A 17,307-nucleotide genomic window follows, 5' to 3' on the forward strand; every position below is an offset into this window, starting at 1 on the left:
GTGAGCTCCCCTCACACTGTACCCCCTATGATGGCACATACCGTTGTGCGAGGTATAGACTTCTCCGGGGCCGAACTCTGTTTCCTCTGTCTCTTCACAGATTGATGTGATATCTGTGAAACTTAGTACTTGTTCAAGAATGGGGAGGGAGGGAGGTGTGCTGGAATGGTGCAAAATGAGGAATCCAGCTCACAATTTCATCCCTGTGTGTGTCCACAGTAAAAACCAGTTGCTAGTTACTGTGAGGAGTTTCAGAGAGAGAACGTGTGTGCTGAGAGCTCAGACTCTGAGAAGAAGCTGTGTGTATGTGTGCGCTCAGTCGTGTCTGACTCTTCGTGGCCCCCTGGATGGTAGCCCACCAGCATCCTCAGCTCATGGAATTTTCCAGGCATGAATACTGGAGCAGGTTGCCATTTCCTATTCTAGGGGAATCTTCCCAACACAGGGACTGAACCTGTGTTTCTTGCATCTCCTTCATTGGGAGGTAGATCCTCTACCACCGCGTCGAAGAAATCGGACAGAAAACATACAAAAAGGTAAACTATGGACACCGCACTCGTGTGTCATCTATGGGGCGGGTCCCTCGAGGCCCCCAGAAGGATCTTGGGCTCTCTCCACCCCATCAGTCTCTAGGAACGCCAGCTCCTTCTAACAGCAGTTAGACATCATGGGGAGGAACCATCTGCCACCCGAGAGCTGCACACTGAGAGTCTGAGGCTGAGAAGAAAGACCACGTCTCCCTGCCTCCTGTCCTGACTCACCCAGCTCGTGGGAATCATACCCTGTTGTCCTGTTCTGGGAGCATGGCTGGCAGTGAGGGCTGGGGGAGCCCTTCTCCAGCCCTCGGCTCCTGAGAAGCCTCCCCAGAGACCAGGAAGTGGGGATTCGTAGGACCGGATCCCTTCCTCAGATGCTCTGAAAGCTGGGGGATTTGAGGCAGCTGGAGAGCCGGAGGACAGGCTGGACCCCTCAGAGCATGTGGCCAGGCTTCCGCCATCGTGGGGGCCACTCACCCGCTCAGAGCTCCCATGGGACGTTCCAGTGGCCTCCAGTCAGTGGGTTTGGAAGCGTGGGCCAGAAGCCCAGCTACGAGTCCAGCCTTCGCCACAGGAGCCCTCCTTTTCTCTCCGGGTGAGGGAAGAGGGACCCGACCCCACTGGGAGAATCAGCCCTGAGGGTGGATGGGAGTGACAGATGTCCTGATGGTGGTGGTGAGCTCGGTGAGCGCGTACCGGCCGGGTGCTCTTCTAAGCACCCATTTCATCCTCATAACCGCCTCATGAGATCTGAGTCTCCTAGCTCTGCCCCTGTTCATCATCCAAGTGACCTTTAAAGCCCTTTTCCAGGGCAATATGTCCCCTCAGCAGTGCCTGCCCTGTGCGGCCTTGAGCAGGTCCATTTCACCCGTCAGCAAGACGCCAACCCTGACGAGACGAGCGTATGAGACCAACAATGCAGCCGTGCTTTGATGAGGCTGTGGGTGTTAACCAGGCTTAGCTGTGATTCCTTCCTATCTCGGCCCACCTGGCTGGCGTGCAGATGCCAGGGTCTGCCAGCCTTCCCCAGGGAGGGAGCCTGATTCTTCCCTATTGCGTCGTCCTCTGCATTCTCTTTTTTGTCACTGACCACCCACCATTTTGTACAGCCCGAGGAAGGCCTGGCTGGTGTGGACAAGGGTCCCAGCACTGACCCTGCCCCTCACCAGCTGTGTGACCTCAGGCAAGTTGCTCCTCCTCTCTGGGCCTCAGTTTCCCCATCTGGAAAACAAGGAGGTCAGAACTGAACTACTGCTCTGTGCACAAGTATCTTAATGTCCTGTGATCAAAGGCCAGGGGACGGGCTGGCAGGCCCAGACGAAAAGCTCAGCCCCGGCTCAGCTTCCCATGTTAATGGCTTTGCCAAAAGGAGGCCCCTGGCCATGGAAGCTGCTTTATCAAAACGTGTTCCAGCTCACTTAGATTACACTTCACTCCACTGAACTTCAAAAGGGGCACAAGGGCTCCTCTGCAGACAATTGCCGGCAGAACGTCAACACGGTCGGTCAGGCTTGAAGGGGTCACCTCGCTGGGCAGCTGGGCAGGCTTTTATGGACCCTTGATGGGAGAAAGAAAAACGGGGTGGGCTGGAGCCTCACGTGGTTGAGCCTTTGTGGTTTTCACATGGTTATCGTCTTCCCCAGTCTCCAAATCTCAGATCCAGAGAGAGTCCTGATGGCCAGAAAGATAGGCGGCCTCTAATAGGATGAAATATAATCTGAGGAACCGCAAGCCTCATGCTTGGAGGAAGGGAACAAAGCAAATTTGTGAGTGACAGTTCATGGTCAAAACGTGTTAGCAGTTTTGTGTGTGAAAAGGGCACATGGGTGTTAATTGATGATGAAGGTCGTGCGATGTAGCTTCCAAAGGAACTAAAGCCTTGCTGCTTGCGTTTAGAGAAATACAGTAAGAAGTTGGAGAAAAACAAGAATATTGTTATCGTTTATAAGGGCTGGCTGTGCTGGACACTGGCCCTCGTCAGTTACACGGATTATCTCACCTGATCCTCACAGCTCCCAAAGAAGTAAATACTACCATGATCTCTCTGTGTTTCCAGTAAGCAAACTGAAGTTCAGAGCGGTTAAGTGACTTGCCCGTGGTCAACAGCAGATAAAAGGCAGAGGTGGGCTTCAGTGGTAGGACTCTCCACCTATTTTTCCACCAAAACAACATCGTGAGAGTAAACAATCCAAAGAGCATCAGTTGTTGAGTCTTCAACTATTTTGAGAATGTGTGGGAGAAGGGGGCGTCAAACGTGCCCTGCAGTGGGTCGTTCGGAGGAACTAAGACTGAAGGGTGAACAGAAACCATCTCCCACTCGGTGCAAAGAAGATGTTTTCAGCAGCCAGCTGTCTGGAGACAGCAGGCAATGTCAGGAGTGGTGATTTCTTTGATATTGGGGATGTTTATAACCACCGGGCAGGAAGGCGAGCAAGTGGATTCAGTAGGTGGTTGAATGAAGACCCTGCTACTAACCTTGAGTTTTGGCAGGTTCAGGGGTGGAGGGGCCGGGTCAAGCAGATACACCTTGGTCTCTGGAGTCCAACAAGTCTTATCATGTGAAGGATTTATCCAGGTATTACGGAAGTACCTTGCAGCAGGCAGCCTCAGGCTAAACTGAGAAAGAATCTGGCTTGAAAGAACCCTGACCTCAGGGTGAGGAGACCCGGTCTCCTGACTTCAGTTTTTAGCTCTGTGCCTTCGGGCAAGTCACTTGACTTCTCTGGCCCTTGGTTTCCCCACTGGTACAAAGGAGCTTGGATTGGATCAGTTCTGAGGTCCTGAAACATAAACAGATATTACCTGTGAACCTGGAATGACACAAACCCTCTGCGTCTGAGAGGTAAGGGCTGGAGAAACAGCAGTGGGAGGCAGGCCGAGGATGGCCCCGTGGGCTGGGCTAGGCAGTCCTCCCGTGGAGGTCAGGACGCGGGAGCTGGGCTGGTGGCCCAAACTTGAAGTCAGCCCTTGCATTTTTATCATGGAGGAGGTGGGAGAAACGCACTCAGCAGACAAAACAAACACAGCGAGGGGGGTTGTTGGTGAAGGTGTATGTTTTGTCTGCTGGGCACTTTCCTGCCCAGAGGCCCATCAGACAGGCTCGGGGAGGCCCTGAGTGAGCGAGAGGAGCGGGTGCAGGCAGGCAGCCCCAAAAGGCTGTCTGTGCTCTGCAGTCGACGCCCCGACCGTCTTTGTTATTGTGAATTGAGGGGGAACTCCCCCAGTGTCTGCTTTTTGAACTTAGAAAAACCTAGGTTCAAATCCCAACTCTGCCGCTCACTAGCTGGGTGATTTGGAAGCAATTCATTTAACCTAGGGTGTCCATGTATGACTTGTTATCCAAATGGAGGCATCTTTGAGAATGGAGGGGAAAGCTGTTATTAATTGTGCTGGTTCAACTGCATAAACCGAGACTGTTTGGAGCAAAACCAGGACACCCTTCCTGACTTGCCCAGGCCCATTTCCACACTGAGAACATGGCCACGTGCTACTTACGTGCACGTGCTTCACGTGGCTGGACTGAAGCGGCGGTGAGCAGACACAGCGTTTACTGGGCACTCAGGAAGAGAAGGCTCCACGCTGCCCTTTCCCTCTCCTCGCATTCTGTGTGTCTAAAGAGGGCTCTGAAACGGGGCTCACTGGGGTCCCGGAGAAGCTGTGCCAGGGCCTCCTTCGAATCTGTGTGTGCTTTCCTGGAGGGCCTGTGCCCAACGCCAGCTAGAACGTGGGCCTCCCTTTGGGATCTGTTTGCCTTTTCATAAACACAGACACAGGGTTTTTCTTGGCCAGGCCCCTCTGCTCACAGCTCAGGGATTGTACCTTGAAGCGTTCGCTCCCAAGTGATTTGAATCAGGATCTACCAGGAAGTTTGTTTTCCAAGGCCTTAGTCAACATGTGGGTGTGGAAACACCAACCAATTGCAAAGCAGAGTCAACTCCTTTTTAAATAGGGACTTTCACATTAGTCAGACTTTTCAAAACAACATAATGTTTAAATAAAATTCCATTTCCATCTTTCCATCACCAGGAGCAGTTGCTGAAGATATTTCTGTTCCACCCAGAGGCTTCCCCAGCCCACGTCTTAGCTGCTTCTCTGACTATGTCAGAGCCCAGGCTATGATGTCACTTGCTGGGGCTGCGAAATCATTTCTTACTTGGGCCTCGGTTTTCTCTTCTGACTCTTCACGTGGACTCGGACTGCTTGGGCCAGAATCTTATTTTGCTTCCTTCTGATTCTTTGCTTTATTATTGCCTGGACTAGCCGCAATCCAGCCCACACCTTCCAAGGAACCTCCTCCTTAAGCACCGGCACAATCCCAGGGGTTCCCAACATTTTAGCATTCGAAGCTCATAGCTCAGGCTGCCTTTGACGTACCAGGATTTGGTGTGAAATGCTTTTGACAGAGATTCATGGGTCCCAGATGTGACCACCTTGAGCAGGCTCAGACACACACCTTACCAAACCTGCAGATTGATGGGTGCACACACATCTAGCATCTCCCCATAGCCCTGGGCCCCCATCAGGGTCATCTACTCTGATCCCCTCCTTCCTGGCTCCTACATTCCCAGGACATGGCTGAGTCACAACCCCATGGAGCTCTCTGCTGGTTTGGCAAATTAGGCAGAGTCTGAGAGCTCCTCAACCTGTTGGTTGTGGACTTAACATGTGTCCAGCACTCTGCTAAGGGTAACATGCAGTATTTCACTTCGTGATCAGTGCTTTAGCCCGTGTTTGGAATTGTGCCCCAGTTTTGTCACCTTTAGAATGGGGATGATAACAGTAGCTCCTCCCTCATGGGTTGGTGTGCAAATTCAGGAAGCTCAAGAGTATAAAGTGCTCAGAGCCTGGCTGACATGTAGCCAGTGATCCATTGCTGCTGGCTATGTTTATGATAAACCCTCACCACCGTCCTGTGAGAAGGGGGACTCTCATTATCCCCATGGGCAAACGAGGAACTGAGATTTGGAAAGGTTAAGTAACTGCCCAAGCCATGTGCTAGAAAGACAGGCAGTAAGCATGCTTTGCGAAGTCTGGGGCCCTGCTCTCTGCGACGTGAGAATCTGGGTTAAATCCCAGTTCAGTTGCTTTTGCATACATTTATAGACACCAACGTGCCAGGCCCTGTGCCAGGAGCCAGGAAGCCAGCAGGGAGCTCCACCCTGTTTTCAGCCCAGCCTGAGCAGGCCAGCTCTGGACTAGGCACAGTTAATCTCCAGCCATCCCCTCTGGCTTCACCTGGCTCATTAAAACCAGACACGTTACGAGTTTACTTAGCATCTGCAGAGAGCGTCTTTCATCTTCAAAGGTTTCCCGAAGCACCAACCAATTAATCCTTACAACACCCTCATCTCATGGACAAATATTTATCCTCACTTCATACCCAGGAAAATGAAGGCCCGGAGAGGAGTACAGACTGGGCGGGAGGAGGAAGAATGAGTGGCAGAGCTAAGCAGAGAATTCCGGAGCCCCAGACCCTGCTGGCTGCCCGGTCCTTCTGAAGGCTGCAGGGAAATTCTTCCCGTAATGCCTTTTTTTTTTTTTTTTTTAAATGGAAGCAGAACCTTTTGCAAGTTCAGAAGAATTAGATTTCTTTAATAGTAACCTGCAGGAAATACATTAAAAACACATTCTATCAGTTACAAATCTTAATGTCACCAGCCAAGGATGAGGGAATTAATGCTGGGCCCAAAAATACATATAGTCAGCAACTCCAGGGCAAGGGCAGAGACGATTTATAGAGTGCGAGGTCTGGACGTCTGGAGCAGGCAGGCTGAACTCAGTGGTGAAATTGAAACAGGGCTGTTCTCAGATGGGGTGGAGTTGGGGGAGGCTGCTGAGGGCGGCTTTGATTCAATCATTGTTCACCGTTTCTTCTCGATGTAAAAAAAAAATTTTTTTAATGCTATAAAGGCCAGGTTCTGATCTGTCATGAGAAAACTGCATTAACATAGGCTCCTGTTAAGGGCACTTTAAAAGAATCAGCTGACCCCTGCAAGGTGCCCCCAACCAGAAAAATCCCAGCTCTGATCCTCTCGCCTGTCTACCTGGGTCAGACAAAGGGGGAATCCAAGCAGTGGTTTGGCTGGAAAATCTATGCAACAAAGATAAAACCTATGTGTAATTAATGTGGCTTTACTCTGTTAGCAGAGAGTATTTTTCTTTACCTTTATATTGTAAAATAAAATACCATTATAGAAACCACAGCAAGAAAAGGTGTCGCTCAGTAAACCGGGGTAAAGGAAACAGCCCTGGTCTTTTAGATTGTTTTCGTTTTTGGACTCAGCGCTCCATTTCGCCAAACTTGAATCTTAACGTGACCTTGGAGAAAGTTTGAATCTCAGGGGTATAATGTGCTAAAGTGACCTAAAGAGCTATGTAGAGCTCTCAGCTGTTAGTTTAGGGCCGCCACATTCCCAGCCATGTGCTTGCTGCTCAGAGAAAGGGTATTAAAGGACTCCTAGTGAACATCAGGAGCTGAAAGCCACAGCAGAAGTGGACATGGGCCCCTGGCACATCCCCACCGCCCGCCTCTCTTGTTGAAAACCACACAGCATCCCCTGTGGGGCTGGGCTAGTTCGTGGGCAGGTGTCTGTGTCCTCTTCTCCTGGAGGAAAAGGTGAGAAGGAATTGCATCATGTCCCCTCCCTTTACAGGTGAGGAAACTGAGGCCATAGTTCTGATCTGAGGTCGATGGTAGTAGGGCCGGGTGGTAAGATCCCAGGGCGCTTCTGCCCCGCGTGGCTGTGCCTCGTTTTCCATGATACGCCACGGTGGTGGTGTTGTTCAGTCGCCCAGTCGTGTCCAGCTCTTTGCGACCCCATGGACTGCAGCATGCCAGGCCTCCCTGGTGAGTCAATAGCCTGGTTAGCACGCCATAGTGAATCAATTGCCAGGAACTGGTAACCAGCACTTTCTAACCAGCCCGAGTTCCCAGTCGGATGACTGACCATCCTGGTTTGCCCAGGGTTGGGGGCAAGAGTCCCAGTGCTGAACCCGGGACAGTCCCAGGCACACCGGGCCAGCTGGACACCCAGGCTGTGTCCATGTCACCGACGCCCAATCACCTTGACTAGCCAGTGGGCACTCAGCCGTGGGGGCAAATCAAAACTTAGAGAGGAGGATGGGGTTTCTTACACTGAATGAGTTGACTTGGAGTACAATTATCCAAATCACTGAGATTTTTTTAAAGTTACTGAAGGAAATGTGGAGGTTTGTCCTGAATTATAGTAGCTAACACTTTGAGCATGCTTTATAACTTTAATGCACTTTCACATTCCAAATCTTAATTATTTGGGCCCTTCAGGCAAGGCTGTCTGATTAAAATCATTTTTATGAAGTAGGAGACTAAGCTGGCCCAGCAACCTAGGCCAGCACACCTAGCTGTGAGTGATGGAACTCAAAAAGCCCCCGTTCTCTGACCCTTGGCCGATGTTCCTCACCGCCCCCTCTCTGGTCTGGAACCCTGGCTGGAGGCCAGATCTTGAGTTCTCTCTTTATTTAATTGTTGGGAAGCAGGAAGCCAGAAACTAGAGGTTTCTAAATTCAATTCCAAGGACCTTGGATTAACACCAAAATAATTCCCTTACTGGAGACTTGCTATTAGAAAAGAACCTTAATGGGGGCCAAAGAACGGTCTTGGTTTGATCAAGCAAGGCTATTTGTTTACCTTTACCTCCACTGAAAGCCGAGTGCCTTCTGAGACAGTATTAAGGCTCTCCCTTCCCAAATGCCAGTCACACGCCCCCAGCCCAGGACACTGCTTCCCACTCACGCTGGAGCGGTGGACTCTGGGCTTCTGAAATTAGAGCTGAAAGTGAAATGCTTTGCTGAGCTTTGCCTTTCAATGCTTTTCTTCTCTCTTGGGTTTTAACTGCTTTTTCTGACTTCAGGGAATCCCTTGGAAGTTAATAAAACTTACTACATCAAAGGGCTCTACAACCATTACCCTATTAAAACCTCACAGCCCTCCTGCAGCAGGTAAGCATTATTAACCCCATTTTACAGATGGGGAAACTGAGGTTAATTGGTTTGCCTCGGGCTACTGAGGAAATGAGGGTCTCAGCTGGCTTTAGAACTGGGTGGTTTGTTTGGATTACTCAGGGGGGGTTGCTTCTGCCAAAATCTGTTTTTCAAAGCACCTTGATTCTTAAAGATTTCTTTCTCTTTCATGAAACTGATTCCTCACTGGCTGGACTGATGATGAGGAATTTCTCCAAAGCTGGCTTGTCAGAAAGCAGCAGCCCCTGCCTTCCACCAGGAGAGGTGCCATAAAAATAGATGAAAGCTAAGAGTTCAGTGCAGCAATTTAGGAAACAATTTGGGCCTTTCAGAAATTAATGTTATTTAAAGATGCAGATTCATCCACCCCAGGGGCCTCCTGGGAGTGCTTGCTGAACCATCTGTTCAATCAGCTCATTTTCTTTCCCCCTAATCCTCCTGGCTCTCCTGTGTGTATGTACAGCGAAGGTTCCTGGGGAACTCGCAGCATGAATAAAAAGCAAAGACCTTTCTCTTTCACCAGCCACCTCTCCTCTTTTCCAAACAGCATTAAATTCCTAATCCTGTTTATTCTTAGTGGGGGTATAAAATTCATGTTCCAACAGACAATGAGGAGATCTGTGGAGGCCTCCACCCCAGGGCTCATGTCCTCTCAGCTTGGGTCCAGCCAAGATGGTTGAGGTGTCTTTACCCCATTCTCTGAGAAGAACTACAAAACCTGTTAATATTTGGGAATACATTTGCCCAGGCCTGCTGAAGGAAGAAGCCAAAAAAAAAAAAAAAAAAAAATCTTGGGGAGGGAGTAGTGGTGGTGGTGGTGACTGGCTAAAGCTATCCATGAACCACAGGGAAGATTTCAAAGGCTCAGGTAAGTGTTTTCAAAAGGAGGTTTCAGCACCATCCCAACTGTGTAAGTCCCCGCTTCTTGCCATTCAAGTCCAATTATAATCCACAAAGGCAGGATGCTGTGTTTACATAAATAATTACCAGATTTCGGATAGCCAGACGTGTTGCAGCACACAGAAGACAAGCCCATAAATTACATTTGGGGAATTAAGGGTCAGATTGATCTTATCTCTCTAAATCCGGCCAAATTCCGGCAAGATACAGGCACATCCGGTTGACTGAACCTTGGGAGGCAGAGGCCCCAGAAATCAGTGATCCTGAGGATGTCACTCCCCCCAACCTCGTCCCCCAAACCTCCCTTTTCTGCTTCTCCCTGCTCAACTTTGCTGACTGGCTCTGAGAGCTAGAGGGTGGCAGAAAGAACTGTCCCGACTTGCTCTTTTGCCCAACCTGCAAGGGAGGAAGGCAGGAGAGGGGTGTAGGCATCTCACTTCTCTCCTCTCTGTTTCCTCCTGGACCACACAGGATCTCATTCCTGAAACAACAGCAGTGATGCAGGAGTAGCGATGGGAAACATTAAAGCGATGACAGTAATGCAACAGGGCTCCTGCTGGAGATTTCCCTCCTGCACAGGCAGACCTCTGTGTTTTCATTCATTCAGCACCTACTGCACCCCCAGGCCCATGCACTGTGCAGTGGTGAGGGGCTCTGGCTCGGAGTCACAATGCTAGATTTGAATCCTGGCTTTGCCAGCCATCCTGGGCAAGTGACCTAACCCTTCTGGCCTCAGCTTCTTTATCTAGAAAATGACATAATGATAGCACCACACCCTAAGAATCAGGTGAGGATTAACTAAGTCATTCATAAAGACATCTTAGAACAAGGTCTGGCACATAGTCTGTTGGTTATTGCTAGTATTATTATTATTATGACTCTGCTAAGCACATGTGGGCCTCTTTTCTGAAAGTGGTTACAAGCTGGTTGAGACAGAATTCCCACATAAACACAAAGGGTATGACAAGGCAGTATGGTTGATTAGGTACCAAGTGGATGGAAAAGACAATTAAGTTCTAGGGAGCAGGCTGAAGGATAAGATCGCTGTGACAGGAGAAGGCTTCATGGAAGAAGGAAGCCTAAAACTGGGCAAGATTTGGCCGAGCCACAGAAGTGCATGACAGATGTGGGGAGAGCTCAAAGCACAGTGGGGTGATGGAGCCCCAAGAATCCACAAGAATTAAACTAGTAGTCAGAGTGTTATGCAAGTTTGATGCTTCTAGGAGTTTAAGCCAAACCTATTCAATTAAGATTTCCAAATCCAAATTTGGAATCCAGATCCAAAGCCTCTCCTGTAGAGAAAGATATATTGATTTGTGTTAACTTCATCGGACAAAACAATGTTATGAAGTTGGGCAACAGAGTGTGTTGTGAAGAGACCAGAAGAGGCATGGATAAATAGAGCCTAAATTTTTTAAATGAGGGGATAGACATATTGATAGAGTTGTTATTGAAGTAAAATAATATTGTTTGGTGAAGTAGAAAGTATTCTACACAAAACAATGTTCTATTCACTCAATCATTCTTTCAATATTGAGTGTTTACTATGTGCCACACATTCAGGGAAACTCTGGTAGTGAAAATAAATATGATTTCTGAGATCCATATGTATTGATCTCATATTTGTCATTTTCTATAAGTTATAGAATACTTTCAAATAAATAAGTAAAAGCAGGTACACAGAAAACAAGCATCTAAAAAACATTTCTATATAGTGTGTTTCTAAAAAATTTCTGATCTGCCTCCATGCAGTTACTTAAATGAATTTGGTCTTCATTTGAGTAAGAATTATAATAATTTATTATTGAACATTTAAAAAATTAACCCAATCATTGACAGTTGAATTTCTGAAAAACTTTTGCTTGGATGTCACTACTTACAAAGATGAATTAATTTAAGAAGAATTTAGTGAATGAACCAACCATGTGCCTAACATCGTTCTACCTGCAACAAAGGATAAGAAAGGATTTGAAGGGAAAGAAGGATTTTCACTTCGAGCTAAGGAGCAATAGGAACTGGTTATACTTTCTTCCATGAAACAACCAAAATGACAGACAGACAGACAAAATATATGAAACAGTGGTTTTCAAACCATTTCAGGCAATGAAAGACAGTTACTGAGAGCAAGGAAAACACACAAATTCTTCCATTTCCCTAACTTTCTGCCACACAAGGGTTTCCAGGCTGTAACACAGGAAGAGAAAACCCAGGCAGAGCTCAGCCAATTCTCTGAGTGGAGAATTCTCTGCCTGAGGACAGAGTTAGAAATTTGGGGAGACCAAGGTGGCCAGAATTTGCAGGAGAGAGTCCCAAAGGGGAGAGAGGCTACACACCGGATCTGGAGCTCTGCAGAAGGTCTCCCTCAAGTATGCAGCATAACTGACCCACGAGTGTGAGGAAACTAACCAAGGCCAGGGAAATAAACATCTGGAAAGATTAGAGGAGATAATAGGTGTTCACTCAGAGCTGGGAACAATGTCTATCACCACCAACCAGACTGGAAAACTTTGTAAGTCTTGGGGCTTTGGGTAGAATACTCAAAAGGGTATTGTCTCAGTAATGGGGGATAATTAACCCTATATTAAACATGGTTCTGTTCCTACCTAACAATTCTTAACAGCAAGACCAAAAGGATTGAACTGTGTCCAAGTAATCTAGCTCCCATACAAATCTCAAGAATATTTGTAGAAATACCAAAATATCCAGCACCCAGTGAGGTAAAATTCACAATGTCTGGCATGCAAACAAAGATTATCAGACATGTAAAATGTGACCCATAATGAGAAGGAAAATAAATCTATCAAAATTGACCCAGAACTAAAAGATACTGTAACTAGCAGCCAAGGATGTTAAACCAGCTATTATGACTGTATTTCATTTGTTCAAAATATGTATGTTATAAAAAAGATTTAAACCAAACTCTTAGAGGTGAAAACCAAGTGAGTGAGATGAAAACCACCCTGGCTAAGATTAATAGCAAATTAGACATTGCAGAAGAAAATTTTAGGAACAGGAAGACATAACAATAGAAACTATTCAAAGTTAAGCATAAAGAAAAAAAGTTTATAAACTGCAAAGAGTGTCCATGAACTATTAGACAACATCAAGCAGCCTATTATACACAATTGGAGTCCTTGAAAAAGAGTTAGGAGGACAGAAAATTTACTTGAAAAAGTGATGGCCAAAATTTTTCTAAATTTGATGAAAACTGTAAACTTACAGATCCAAGAAGCTCAATGAGCCCCACGTATAAGAAACCTGAAAGAGAACTACACCAATGAGTGTACGACCCAAATGCTCAAAACCTGTGTTAAAGAGGACATCTTTGAAGCAGCTGGAGGGAAAAAAAAAACCACACATTATATAGAGAAAAACAAATATAAGGATAGCTGCAGATTTCTCACTGGATACACTGCAAGTGAGAAGACAGTGGAGCAAAATATTTTAAGTCCTGAAAGAAAACAAAACTGTCAATCTAAATCCTATACCCAGGGAAAATATCTTCAGAAATGAAGATACTATACAGATCTTTTCAGACATATAAAAACTGAAAGAATTTATCCCCAGCAGAAAAGAACTCAGAAATGTTAAAGGAAGTCCTTCAGGCTGAAGGAAATGATACCAGGTGGAAATACAGATCTACCCAAAGGAATGAAGAGCACTGGAAAAGGTAACCATAGGGGTGAATACATGTTTTTTTCTTGGGGGGGTGGGAGGGTGGGGAGGTCACACAGCACTTGAAGCCCTTGGAGAAGCCCAGCCTTTAAAAACAGTTTTTTTATTCAGTCACTATTTTTGGCTGCACTGGGTCTTTGTCGCTACCCGCGGGGTTTCTCTAATTGTGGCGAGTGGGGGCCGCTCTCTAGATGCTGCGTGCAGGCTTCTCACTGCAGTGGCTCCTTTTGTTGATGAACACGGGCTCCAGGATGTGCGGGTTTCGGTAGTTGTGGCACATGGCCTCAGTACTTGTGCTGCATGGGCTTAGTTGCCTCGGAGTATAGAGAATCTTCCTGGAAAAAGAGTTGAACCCATGTCCCCAGTATTGACAAGTGGACTCTTTACCACTGCACCACTAGGGAAGTCCTAAATACATGTTTGTTTGTTTTTTAAGCAAGTATATATCTTTCAAAGATAACTGCTTAAACGACAGCAACAACAATTATGTATTGTGTGGTTTATTTCACATGTATAAGTAAAAAGTGAGACAGCAAAAGCCCGAAGGCCAAGAAGGGAGAAATGGACATATTCAATAGTAGGTTTCTTGTACTACATGTGAAGTGGTATAATATCAATTAAAGGTAGATTGTGTTAAGATATATACACCATAAACCTCAAAGCAACCACTAAAATAAAACAATATGCACAGCTACTAAGCCAACAAAGGAAATAAAATGGAGTCATAAAGAATACTTAATCCATGGGATTTCCCTGGTGGTCCAGTGGTTATGACTTCGCTTTCCAATATAAGGGGTGCAGGTTTGATCCCTGATCAGGGAGCTGAGATCCCACATGTCTCAGAACCAACAGAAGCAATTTATTGTAACAAATTCAATAAAAACTTTAAAAATTTTTTTCAAAAAAACAAAAAGAGAAAAAAGGAACAAAAAAGAAATGGAACAACTGTAAAACACATAGCAAAATGGTGGGCGCACACTTAACAATATCAACAGTCCCATTAAAAGTGAATGGTCTGTGCTGCATAATTTCATTTACACGAGGTAACTAGAATAGCCAAACTCCTCGAAACAGAAAGTAGAATGATTGTTACCAGGGACTGGGGAGGGAGACAAGGAGTTACTGTTTATAGGAATAGGGCTTCAGTTTTGCAAGATGAAAAAAATCCCAAAGACTGTTTGTACAACAATGTGAATATGCTTAGCACTACTAAACTGTATACTTAAAATGGTTAAGATGGTGATTTTTATGTTGTGTATATTTTATCACAATTAAAACCAAACCAAACAAAAATATTCACATATTTCTTTGAGGTTAAAAATGAAAAAAAGTAAACGGTCTAAATGCTCTAGTTAGAAGGCAGAGATTGTTAGGCTGGATAAAAAAGCAAGACCAAATTATATGGTGCGCATAAGAAATACACCAGTTATTTTTTCAGTTATACATATATACATTTTTTATTTTTTATATTCTTTTCTATTATGGTTTATCATAGGATATTGAATATAGTTCTCTGTGCTGTACAGTAGCACCTTGTTATCCACTCTCTATATAAAAGCTTACATCTGCTAACCCCAGACTCCCACTCCATCCTTCCCTCAACACCCTACCACCAGTCTGTTCTCTGTATCCATGACTCTGTTTCTGTTTCATAGAGAGGTTTGTTTGCATCATATTTTAGATTCCACATATAAGTGACAGCATATGGTATTTGTCTTTCTCTTTCTGACTTACTTCACTTAGTATTATCATCTCTAGTTGCATTCATGTTGCTGCAAATGGCACTGTTTCATTCTTTTTATGGCTGAATAGTATTCCATTGCATATGTGTACTACATCTTCTTTATCCACTCATCTGTCAGTGGACATTTAGGTTGCTTTCATGTCTTGGCTATTATGAATAAATGCTGCTATGAACATAGAGGTACCTGTATCTTTTTGAATAATAGTTTTGTCTGGATATACACCCAGGAGTGGGATTGCTCGATTGGATGGTAATTCAATTTTTAGTTTTTTGAGGAACCTCCACACTGTTTCCCACAGTGGCTGTACCAACTTACATTCTCACCAACAGTGTAGAAGTGTTCCCTATCCTCCACATCATAAGAAATGCATTTTAAATATAAAAACACAGATATGTCAAAATAAAAAAAGTTCAAAAAGATATATCATGTTGCTGCTGCTGCTGCTGCTAAGTCGCTTCAGTCGTGTCCGACTCTGTGCGACCCCAGAGACGGCAGCCCACCAGGCTCCCCTGTCCCTGGGATTCTCCAGGCAAGAACACTGGAGTGGGTTGCCATTTCCTTCTCCAATGCATGAAAGTGAAAAGTGAAAGTGAAGTCACTCAGTCGTGTCCGACTCCTAGCGACCCCATGGACTGCAGCCTACCAGGCTCCTCCGTCCATGGGATTTTCCTGGCAAGAGTAATGGAGTGGGGTGCCATTGCCTTCTCCTATATCATGTTAACACTAGTCAAAAGAAAGATGAATGTGGGGATGTGATGTGCATAATCAATAATACTGCATTGTAGGATCCTCTATGACCCACCTCCCAGAATATTGGAAATAAAACCAAAAATAAACAAATGGGATCTAATTAAAATTAAAAGCTTCTGCACAACAAAAGAAACTATAAGCAAGGTGAAAATACAGCCTTCAGAATGGGAGGAAATAATAGCAAATGAAGCAACTGACAAACAACTAATCTCAAAAATATACAAGCAACTCCTGCAGCTCAATTCCAGAAAAATAAACGAACCAATCAAAAAATGGGCCAAAGAACTAAAGAGACATTTCTCCAAAGAAGACATACACATGGCTAACAAACACGTGAAAAGATGCTCAACATCACTCATTATCAGAGAAATGCAAATCAAAACCACAATGAGGTACCATTTCACGCCAGTCAGAATGGCTGAGATCCAAAAGTCTACAAGCAATAAATGCTGGAGAGGATGTGGAGAAAGGGAACCCTCTTACACTGTTGGTGGGAATACAAACTAGTACAGCCACTATGGAGAACAGTGTGGAGATTCCTTAAAAAACTAGAAATAGAACTGCCATACAACCCAGCAATCCCACTGCTGGGCATACACACTGAGGAAACCAGAATTGAAAGAGACACGTGTACCCCAGTGTTCATCGCAGCACTGTTTATAATAGCCAGGACATGGAAGCAACCTAGATGTCCATCAGCAGATGAATGGATAAGAAAGCTGTGGTACATATATACAATGGAATATTACTCAGCCATTAAAAATAATACATTTGAATCAGTTCTAATGAGGTGGATGAAACTGGAGCCCATTATACAGAGTGAAGTAAGCCAGAAAGAAAAACGCCAATACAGTATACTAACGCATATATATGGAATTTAGAAAGATGGTAACAATAACCCTGTATAGGAGACAGCAAAAGAGACACTGATGTATAGAACAGTCTTTTGGACTCTGTGGGAGAGGGACGGGGGGCATGATTTGGGAGAATGGCATTGAAACATGTATAATATCATATAAGAAACGAATCGCCAGTCCAGGTTTGATGCAGGATACAGGAAACTTGGGGCTGGTGCACTGGGATGACCCAGAGGGATGGTATGGGGAGGGAGGTGGGAGGGGGGTTCAGGATTGGGAACATGTGTACACCCATGGTGGATTCATGTTGATGTATGGCAAAACCAATACAATATTGTAAAGTAATTAGCCTCTAATTAAAATAAATAAATTTAATTAAAAATAATAATACTGCATTGTATATTTGAAAGTTGATAAGAGAGTAGATCTTAAAAGTTATCATCACAAGAAAGAAAATTTATAACTATGTGTGGTAATGGATGTTAACTAGACTTATTGTGGTGATAATTCTGCCATAAATGCATGTGCATGCTAAGTCACTTCAGTCATGTCCAACTATTTGTGATGCTATAGACCATAGCCCACCAGGTTCCTCTGTCCATGGGATTTTCCAGGCAAGAATACTGAAGTGGATTGCCGTGCCCTCCTCCAGGGAATCTTCCCGATCCAGGGGTTGAACTGGCATCTCTTACGTCTCCTACACTGGCAGGTACATTCTTTGCTACTACTGCCATATATTAAATTAAAATGTTGTATGCCTGAAACTAATATAATGTTATATGTCAATTACATCTTTAAAATGTCTATGTTTTGGAAAGATGTATATATTATTAGATTAAAAATAGT

The sequence above is a fragment of the Bos mutus genome, chromosome 23 (assembly GCF_027580195.1).
Source record: "Bos mutus isolate GX-2022 chromosome 23, NWIPB_WYAK_1.1, whole genome shotgun sequence".
Classification (NCBI taxonomy): Eukaryota; Metazoa; Chordata; class Mammalia; order Artiodactyla; family Bovidae; genus Bos; species Bos mutus.